The 10,912-nt window shown below is 42.7% G+C and overlaps 1 pseudogene; it reads right to left on the bottom strand.

Annotated features, from left to right (window-relative positions):
- Window positions 1-2,443: 2,443 nt before the first annotated feature.
- LOC147980995 (uncharacterized) lies at window positions 2,444-3,600 on the bottom strand (annotated as a pseudogene).
- Between the last annotated feature and the right edge of the window lie 7,312 nt (window positions 3,601-10,912).

The raw sequence follows: 10,912 nt of genomic DNA on the forward strand, positions 1-10,912 counted from the left end.
GCAATCTTGCAGATTACCTGCCCGACGAAGTACATTATGAACCCATGGACGTGCAGATACAAAGATACGAGTACGGGAAGCCTCTCGTCAAAGATGAAAGATCTCTATCAACGATGATGCGAAGATTGCAGGATTGGTACTTGAAAATCTGCAGAGACTCTGGGGGGAGGAGTACTTTGTATGTGAAAGTTAAAAAGGAGCATGACCTCGTTGGAATTGAACTGTTGCCTGTTCCATTTAAGGAGTTCTATCAGTTTTTCAATCAATTGGCCCTCGATAAAACAACGGTCGCCTGCTACTGTGTAAGTAGTACTACATCTGTCATTAAGATTCTCTATATAGCTTAGCTCTTTCATTGTATGTATTTATAATCATCCTCACTATATTATGCAGATTGAAGATCGCCGAATTGAAGAAAAGACAAGTCGGTGATATTGGGTTCATTAACACATATCTCATAGATGCAACTCAGGTTAAATTTCATGCCGCAGCTACCGAGGCGAACTTGCTACGATCGTTCGTAATAAATGAAAACAAAGATATAATACTCTTTCCTTACAACTTCAAGTGAGTGTTAATGTCTTGTGCGTATTCGGTTTCCCTTATATATTAGTCAAGGTTATAGTAATGTAATTGATGAGTTATGCATGCGTGTGCAGTTTCCACTATATTCTCCTAGAGATTAAGCTTGAGCAGGGACTAGTAACCGTCTTAGACTCTAGACGAAAAGATCCCCATGACTATGCAGACATGACTCAAATACTCGAGAAGTAAGTTAAATCGATCATTATCCACCATATCAGCAACTTTGTTCATTTCCTGATATATCAAGTAATTGTTTTCTTTGTCCGGCAGGGTTTGGAGAAAATTCACCAGAAAAGCTTCGGGACTGCCGAAGGAGCTGCAATTTAGACACCCGAAAGTAAGTACTATAGTAGCATTTTAAGCGCATCTACTAGTCATTCAAGCGCTAGTTTCATCAATACCATTTGGCATTCTTGCTTATCAGTTTGATTAACCTCTATTTCTTGTAAAGTGGTTGTGGCAGGAACAAGGGAATGATTTCTGTGGATACTACGTTTGCGAGTCCATCCGCCACACGACCTGTGAGCGGGGCTACACTAACGAACAATATGAAGTACGTAAATAACAACATTCACAATTTTATTTTATTACCATCATTTGTGTTGAGTTCCATTCATTCATATATATATATATATGTATTGACCCCCTTCTTTAAATTAGATGTTTCGGAAGCGGGATGAACTCCTAGCACCAGCTCGCATGCAAGCAATTCAAGAGGAATTGGCGGCATTCTTTCTTGACCACGTGATCCCTGAAGACGGAGAATTCTATGTGGACCCTGAGTCTGATTATGTTTGTAAGAGATAATTATTGTATATATGTAGCCGGTAGTGTGAGATAGATATACGAGAACTTGTTGTTCGACCAATCTCTCGGAGAAGGAGAGGTGGTCGATATCACTTCTCTCTGTATGCATATATGTTCATGACGATCTTCTGTTTCCTTCGTTTGCTTACTAGCTAGCTAGCGTGTCTAGTCCTCTCTATACGTATGTATAGTACGTAGCGTCGACCAAGCACGGACATAAGAGAGGACACTTCTCTCTATTAATTATAGCTAGCTAACACAATATATGAAACACCTAAATTAACCCCCCAAAACCCCCAAACCCCCCCCCCTTCAAAAAAAACAAAAACCCCAGCCACAGAAATGCTGACGCGTGGATGCCTATTGGTCCCGGTTGGTGCCACCAACCGGGACCAAAGGGTCTCCTGCCTGGGCTCTGCGCACTGCCCACGTGGAGGCCCATCAGTCCCGGTTCTGGATTGAACCGGGACTAAAGGGTCGGGGCATTAGTACCGACACTTTAGTCCCGGTTCAGGAACCGGGACTAAAGGCCCTTACGAACTGGGACTATAGGCCCTTTTTCTACCAGTGACAGAGCAAGAGATAGGCCATGTCAGCGCCATGCCGATAGACAAACAACGAGCTATCGTACTTGGAGCCAGCGAAACCAACCGATGCAATGAACGAAGCAAACCGCTGAAACCATGCTCGAGGCGCCTGTTTCAAACCATAGAGTGATTTGTTGAGGCGACAAACCTTATCAGGGAAGCGAGGATCGGTGAACCCAAAAGGCTGACGAGCATAAACTGTCTCAGTGAGAGTGCCATTGAGGAATGCATTCTTGACGTCAAGCCGATGAATCGACCAGTCACTAGAGAGAGCAAGAGAGAGCACTATGCGAATAGTGGCTGGCTTGATGACAGGGCTGAAAGTTTCATCAAAATCGATACCTTCACACTGAGTAAATCCACGGAGCACCCAACGAGCTTTGTAGCGATCCAAAGAACCATCAGACTTCATCTTGTTATGGTAGATCCACTTACCAGTAACAATGTTAGCATTGCGAGGTGGATCAACGAGGTCCCAAGTGTTCTTGATGTCGGTGATGATGGAGCCGGACCGTGAGTCCGTAGGAGGGATGTCTAGGGGCGTATCCGTAACCGTAGGAGGCAATGCCGTACGGGCTTTGGGCATAGAACGCATGCGGCAACGAGGTGTGCCGGGCCGCGTAGCTGGGAGCCGGGGCGTAGGAGGGCGGCGCACGGCCGAGCAGGCCCCCCTGGCCATAGGGCCACATCTGGATGGTACCGTTCCAGGGATGCTGCGGTGAGGGCCAGGAAGGAGTGGCAGCCGGCAGGGTCGCGGGCGCCGGGATGATCTCCTTGGCAACTCCAGCGGCGGCCTGCTTCTTCTTCTTTCCTTTTCCAGAGGCCTTGCCAGGGTTGCCAACAGTGTTGGTGAAGAGGGCCATGTCCGAGTTGCGGGCGCGGCGATTTTTGCGTTTCATGTCCTGGAGCACGAGCAACGAGCAGCACTGCGCGAAGGTCATACCGGGCATGAGGGAGATCAGATCGGCGGCGGACTCGTATTGCTTGGAGAGGCCGTTGAGGGAGTGGACCACCATCTCGGCATCATCAACGGGTGCGCCAAGATCCGCAAGTCCATCGGAGAGGGACTTGACCTTCTGTAGATAGTCGGCCATGCTCATCTCTCCCATCTTGACATCGTCGAGCTCGGCCATGAGGTGGAGCTGACGATTGATCTTATGGTCGTTGAAGAGACCGTTGATGCTGTTCCAGAGATCGACGGCGAGGGGATCATCACCGGCGTCATGACGGTGTCGAGGATGCTGAGCGAGACAGACCCATAGAGCCAAGAGACGACATTGTCATCGAGGAGAGACCATTCCGGGTTCGGCGCATCAGGGGCGTCGAAGTCGAGGTGATACAGGAGGGCGTACTTGCGGCAGTCGGCGCGGAAGAAAGTGCGCCATTGACGGCGAACGTCGGTGTCAAGAGCGAGCTCGACGGGAACGTGTGCCTTAATGGAGTGCAGGCCGACGGCCTGGGCATGCAGCGAAATCAAGGAGAAAGACCCTACGCTCGTCCTGGATCCATCGGCGGCGGTCGCGAGAGGCAGCTTGGCCTTGGCGGCCTCGGCCTGGGCATCCTGGCGCTCCTTGGCCGCGGCCAGCGCCTGGTTCGTCGCGTCCGCGTCGGGCGGCGACATGGAGGTAGCGGTGCGGGGCGCGGTGGCGAGAGGGGTGGTGGCTTCGGTGGCAGCGGAAGGAGGAGGAGGGCGGCGCAAGCTATAGTTAGGGTTTTAGGCTCTATACCATGTAAGATTAGGGGAACCACACGTTATGGTGTCTTGTATTGATCAATATATAGAAGTTACAAGGCAGAAATCGTATCGTACAATATACGGACACCTATACAAGGACTACACATATACAACCGTATATCTATACAAAACAATACGGTTATATATTCTAACAACATGCACTTTGTGCATTTTTTGCATGGTGTAAGACCTACATGCTGCTGTTAGTCATTTTGTTGTCTTCTTCGTACTTCACTCTATGAAGGGAGGGGATTGCATATGTCAGTCCGTGAGAGTGGTCTGTCGGATGAGTTGAGAGTCGCTGCCTCTGTATATTGTGTTGACATGGATGTACGAATTGTTTTCATGGATGTATGAGTGTGGAGATGCACAAAGGGATCAGAAATTCAGCTCCCAGGGGCCAGGGAGTTTGGGGAGAAAACTCAGAAAAGGAAGTGTAAGCCATTGAATAAGAATCTAATTATTATTACATATAAGAAATCATTCTGAGGGAGAAAATTAGCTCTCTTAGTAAAATGCATGTTGTGGTGGGCTTTTGCTTCCGTTATTTTATGCCCTCAATGTAGACCTGACATGTGGGATCCCAATGGGGTTTCGAGACCAGAATATGCTAGCTGGTCGTTGTGGTGGGCGTCTCCTCGTTCATCTACTAGGTGTGAGTCTTGAGTGACCGCTAAGATGGAGAGGGGGAGAGCGGTAAAGGCCGAACGTCAGATTTTTGACGTCTCGCCCCGAACATGCTCATAGCCATCGCCCAAATCTTGATGATCTCTGTGTGCCATGTTATCACAAGCAGAGGCGGAGGACGGAAAAAAATTAAGATGGGGCGAACTCTTAAGTAAAAAAATGATGCAAAATCATAATAGTCAATACACACTAACAATGCACATTTATATTTTCATGTGATTCTCAACAGAATATACATGCTCTTCTTCCCTGAAATTCACTTGACCTGGATGAGTGGCATGCGTCGAAGCACATAGGTGCTTGGAATGGAGCTACTGCTAGTCTGCTACTACCAAGTACTTCGAAATATTTTTTTTCAAATATGTAGTTCACAACACTAAATTGTGAATAAAAATCTAAAATCATTACAATTGTATATTACAAGCTACTAAAAGATGCTACTGAAATTTAGAGATATACCCCTCCCCTTTGGCTTTGCTATCCCCTTCACTTTCAGTTGGGGACGACGCTACGCCGCACTGCGTTCTACTGGCTGTGAAGGATGCGAAGTTGAGCGTTGGCTTCTAAAGCCCTAGAACAAGTCCACCGGAAGTTGTACATATGTACGTGTACGTGCAAAGCTAGAAGAAGCAAGCAACCTAACAGCTTGATTGGTAGCTTGATCGATCTTCCTTGGAGCAGCGCATGCACGGCTAGGCAGAACCACACGTAGGTACGCGACCTGGTAGAGACTAGCTGGTAACTGATCGGATCGACTCGATCTCAACGGAAAACTCACGGCTACTCAGGGGCGAGCCCATGTTGTGCCAGCAGGTAGCACAGGACACCGGGTAAAAAATGTGTTACGTTATACCTATAGAGTCCACGTACCCTGGGACACCCCTAATTTTTCTAGAAGGACACCCGTACAAGGCTCCACCCAGCACAACTCAAGTGCAGCCCAGCGCGTGACGAAGGTCCAGTCCAACCTGTCTAATGCGCGCAGTGGATCGATCAATCAATAGATCCATGTGTGCTTTCCTATTCTTCCGCTCCACGCTGCGCTTTGTGCCGTTGACCTTTGGCTTTCGTCCGTATCCCCCCGTACGCCGTACTCGCCGCCTATCGCCATATCACGGTGAGTCGTCGAATCAGTGGAGAAAAGAAGGAACAGGTACGCTGCATCAGTCCCCAAACCCAATGCGGTCTGCCTCAGCCTCTTGCATATCCGGTTCTAATTATTGCTTTTTTTTCTCTAACCCTAGGGAATTAGGGCTACTGAATAAGACTAGAGATTTTGATTGTATTGGGTAATTGGACTATTTTAAATAATTTCGCACCGAGTGGAGACCAATATTGCAACACTCTAGGACGGCAGCACAATATCAAATAATTTTTATGTTATAACCGTGCAATTGCAATTCAAGTATTCTGTGTGTACACATGATTCATAGTTCTTTTCTTCCTTGCAAATTTTAATTATTTGAATAAATTACAAATTTCAGGTGAAGCTCGGTTTATTGAAAGGTTTCTAAAAAAGAGAAGAACCTCAATGCAAGATGAAAATGTTGGTCTGTCATACGAACATAATCAAAATGATGTCTCTTTCCCGCCACCATTAGATGGACAAAGTAATGCCTCACCGCATGAATAGGATTAATGTCCCGCTCCGCCATTACCACATGGACAAAATAATGCCTCCAGATATGGAGTTCTGCCAATAATACAAGGAATTCATTTCAAGTTGAAGAAGAGATCAATTGGGAAGGAAAAAAATTGATCGAGGTAAAAGGAGAAGCATTGATGAGTACCATCCAAATCAGCAAGATTTGGTAAGAAGGAAATATTTGGCCAATGGGCCTTCTCAACCTTGTACTTATTCTTAAGTGGATTGCTCTAATGATGTTATTGATTGGTTGCTTCAAGAATTTGATAATAGCTTCACGGAGAAAAAATCTGAACTGCTTGTTCGCTCGGCGACTTTGAGCCCAAATGAATTATTTCGTGATTTCAACATAGTGCATTAGATGAGTCTTGCTAAATTTTATCCAAAATATTTTGATGATGGAGAACTCAGGGACCTTAGACATCACCTTCATCTTTACATTATTGTGTCCGAGCAAGATGATCGCTCCTCTGGTTTAAGTAATATTTGTGAGCTCTCTCAAAAAATGGAGACAATAAAACATGTTGTCTATCCCTTGGTTTATCAGACTTATTATTGCACAACTGTAATTAATATTTTTCTAAGTGGTTTTGCTTCTTTTGATTTGTAGGCAATCAAGATCTAGTGTTGCATTTTCTTGTCATCGGTTATACTCTATCCATAATCTGGATACTTCGGTTCTTTTTCAACGTTCAATTTCCTGCTATCAACTAATATTTCAAGTGAAACTCTTTATTTTAGATCTCTGGTAAGCATATTCAACGTTATATTATATTCTTGGTATATTGTATTGTTATAAGTCTGTTACTTTTATCTATATAATTACATGAGATCGACATATATGTAATAGACATGGGACCCCGGGTCATTTTTGTTCTGGGTCCGCCCCTGCGGCTACTCGCGAACTAAAAACTCGCGCCAGCCCAGAGATGCACATGCATACGTATAAGAAATTTTTACCAATGATTCAAGGTATGGCGGCCGCCAGCCCTTGCCCACTGGAGTCCTCCGCCAGTGATCACAAGTGAAGCGTTCGCGTCAATGTCAGAAGCGCCCGAACGAGCTGCACCGCTTATCCACTCACAGCGATGATATGTCCATTTTGTATCATGTTTTTCTACTGTTATTTATAATGTTTTTGATTATTATAACACTCTGTGATGTGATTTTAATGCATTTTCTCTTTTAATTTGTAAGATTTACATGAAGAGGAAGATTGCCGGTAGTTGGAATTTTGGACCTAAAAAGCTATATCAGAGATACATATTTTGGACAACTTCAAATGACCTAAAATTTCACAATTTTTTTATGGAATATATAAAAAATACTAGAGCAAAGAAGTATCAAAGGGGGCCCACCAGTTGTCCACAAGACAACAAGGCGCGACCACCCCCCTAAGTGCCCTGATGCCTTGTGGGGCCCCTGGTAGGCCTTCGGCCCCCATCTTCTGCTATATGAAGGGTTTTGATCTAGAAAAAATATCAAAAGAAGACTTTCGGGACAAAGCATCGCCGTCTCGAGGCAGAACCTGGGCAGGAGCACTTTAGCTCTCCGGCGGGGCGATTCCACTGGGGACACTTTCCTCCGGGAGGGTGAAATCGAAGCCCTCGACATCACCAACAACCCTCTCATCGTGAGAGGATCAATCTTCATCAACATCTTCATCAGCACCATCTCATCTCAAACCCTAGTTCATCTTTTGCATTCAATCTTTGTCTCAAAATGTTAGATTGGTACTTGTGAGTTGCTAGTAGTGTCTCAACTTTAGTTGTGTTGTACTAAAGTTGAGACAATTATTTTGCGACGAAGAGGATACTTCCTTAGAAAGCAATTTTTTTGCCACCACTCCTAAAATTATTTATTCTTATAAATAAACTTGTTCTTCATTCTTTCTGTTATTTATTTCTAATTTAAGAATATTTTAGCGGTTATTTCTAATTTAAGATAACAGCAGTCCTAGAATGTTTTCCATCCTTAGATATTATTTTACAGGTCTGACTATATAACATCTAGGTGTGAGATATTATCTCGCAGCTAAGTTATGTCATCAGCAGAAACGAGGTCGTTGTTGTCTTATTTGTTTTTTTCCGACTGGACCGCGACCAAAAACAATTAAGTGACACAGTGCGCTACATAGGTATTGAAATCTGGACCTCATACTAGGGAACAACAGCTCCTACCACTCCAATAGATAATTGTTGTTAACAATAAGGAAACATGGGTCATGTAAGACCATAGTACAACGTCCAGATTAGAAGAGATGCGTGAAATTTTTTGAAACCTTTTTTATAGATTGTGGTGTTTTTTTATAAATGTCAAATATTTTTGAAAACACAGACAATTAAAAAATTTTAAAATTATTTTTCAAATGTGATTAAACTTCATAGTTCCAATTTTTTTGAATAATAAGAAAAAATGGTATTCCGTAAAATTTCTTCTCGAAGAAATATTGAAAACATGGACAATTTTTAAAATACATGAATAGTTTTTAGATTTTGGACACTTTTGAAAATTCCAAACATTTTTTTAAATGAATAGATTTATTTTATTTTTATTTTTATTATATTTTTTCAATAAAAAATTGAACCATTTAGAAAATGTTGACATTTTAAAAATGTTCATGCATTTCAAGAGAATGTTTGTGCTGTTTTAAAAAAATGTATTATAAAATGGAAAAAATCATAACATTCAAAGTAATGTTCGTGAATTTTTTAAAAAAGAAACATCATGAACTTAAAAAACATGAAATTTTATAAAATTTCTTTTATGCAATGTAAAAAAATGTTCGCATAGTTTTTTATAAAAGTTTCATACCATTTAGAAAAAATGATTAGTAGGAATCTGAAAAAAAATGTTTACCATGTACTCTAAAAAATGCTCGGTGTTGTATTTAAAAAATATTCTTCATGTATTTTTTTAAGTTTCTTGTATTTTCAAAATATGTTCAGTATGTGTTAAAAAATGTTCCCGTGTATACAAAAAAATATAGTGTGTATTACAAAAGTGGACATGTATTTGCAAAAGAAAAATACAACTATATGGTGGTACTGGGTTGGGAACAAATTGCGTGCCGAGAGTGGACATGTAACTATGTCTGGCATGAGTTGCATGTTTGGCTTGGTCATGCACTGGGTCGGGTGGGTTTACATATGTTGGGGTTGGATATGAAACTAGATAGGGGGTCGGGGCAAGTTGCGCATTGCAAAACAAAGCACAAGCCTAGTTGCGAGTCAAAGGGTGTGCTTGCAACTGAGAGAACTATGAGCTGAGTTGCGAGTTGAAGATGGACTTACAACTGTGACAACTATAAACTATGAGACCAATTGTGAGTCAAGGCTCGATTTGCAACTGGAATAAAAACACAATGGTTCTAGTTGTGAGTTAAGGATGGACTTACAACTAGGATGAAAGACAAAAACACAATCTCAGTTACAAATCAATGATGGGCTTACAACCGGGATAAAACAAACTATGTGCCTAGTAGCGAGTCGAGGGTGGACTTATAACTGACACAAGTATATAAAACAATGACACGAGTTACGAATTGAGGGTAGACTTGCAACTGAGATGAAAAATAAAACACCTCCCAGTTGCGAGTCGAGGGTGGACTTGTAACTAGGACAACAACAAACTATGGTCGGGACTTGCAACAAACTATGGTTATGAGTCGCGGGTGGACTCTCAATTGAGACAAAAAAATGTCGGGCCCAGTTACGAGTCAAACTTGGACTTGCAACTAGAAGAAAAAAGTCACGCCACACTTGCGAGTCGAGGGTGTACTTGCAACAAGGACAACAAAAAATGCTAGGCCCAATTACCAGTCGTGGGTGGACTTGCAACTGAGACAAAAAAAATGGTCAGGCCTGAGTTACGAGTCAAGGGTTGACTTGAAACTGGGATAAAAGGTTGGCCTAGTTGCGTATCGACGATAGACTTGCAACTGGGATAAAAAAAGCTTACCCCAATTGTGAGCCGAGGTTAGATTATCAATTGGAAAAAAGGTCGGGCCGCAATTGCGATTTGATGAACTTGTAACCGGGACAAAAAATGGTCACTTTTCAGTTGCAAGTTGAGGGTGGACTTCTAATTGCGGCTAAAATAAATTAGGCTCCAGTTGCGTGTCGAGGGTGAACTTGCAACCGGGACAAAAAATGTTGAGACCCAGAAAATGTTTTAAATAGCGGGCTATGAAAAATAGCGACGAGCCTCCAAATCAGCTATAGCGGGCTAAAGCTGGCTATAGCGGGCAATTTATGAAGGCGACCATTTAGCGGCACCCTGCTGAAAAGGCTATAGCGGACACTATAGCCGGCTATTTAAAACTATGGACCCAATTAAGTCGGGCTGGGATTGCAATAGGGAATAAGTTCGGGCCTCAATTACGAGTCAAGGATGAACTTACAACTGAGACAAGAAAAAAGACAACCCCTCTTTTTGGTGGTGGAGAGTCAACTAACAGTAATGAAAAAAAATTCTGGATTAAAGAAAATGATATAGAAAAAATTGAAAAGAGAGAAAAAAATAAAATTTTACGCAAATTTTACGCATTTGAAATGAAATAAATAAAAAAGAAGAAAAGGGGGAAAGAAGAAAAACACTTGTGGCTGCAGCCCACGCTGAGGCAACCCACGAGGTTGTGAAAAAGACAACAGCCTAAATGCTATGAGGGCTCCCTCATGTGAGCGACGAGTATAAGAACAACACCTAACTATAAAAAAAGATCAAAAAATATGAATCTTGAGTCTAAATCATGTGGTTAAAATGTTAGATATGAAATAGAAAATCTGTTATTTTCTAGCATTTCTTATTTGAAGTAACATCACTCCCATAAAATGAGCTGTGTGATTTTTTTTGAGAAAGTGACTA

This window comes from Triticum urartu, chromosome 3A (genome assembly GCF_056163025.1).
Source record: "Triticum urartu cultivar PI428250 chromosome 3A, HENAU_Tu73, whole genome shotgun sequence".
Taxonomy (NCBI): domain Eukaryota; kingdom Viridiplantae; phylum Streptophyta; class Magnoliopsida; order Poales; family Poaceae; genus Triticum; species Triticum urartu.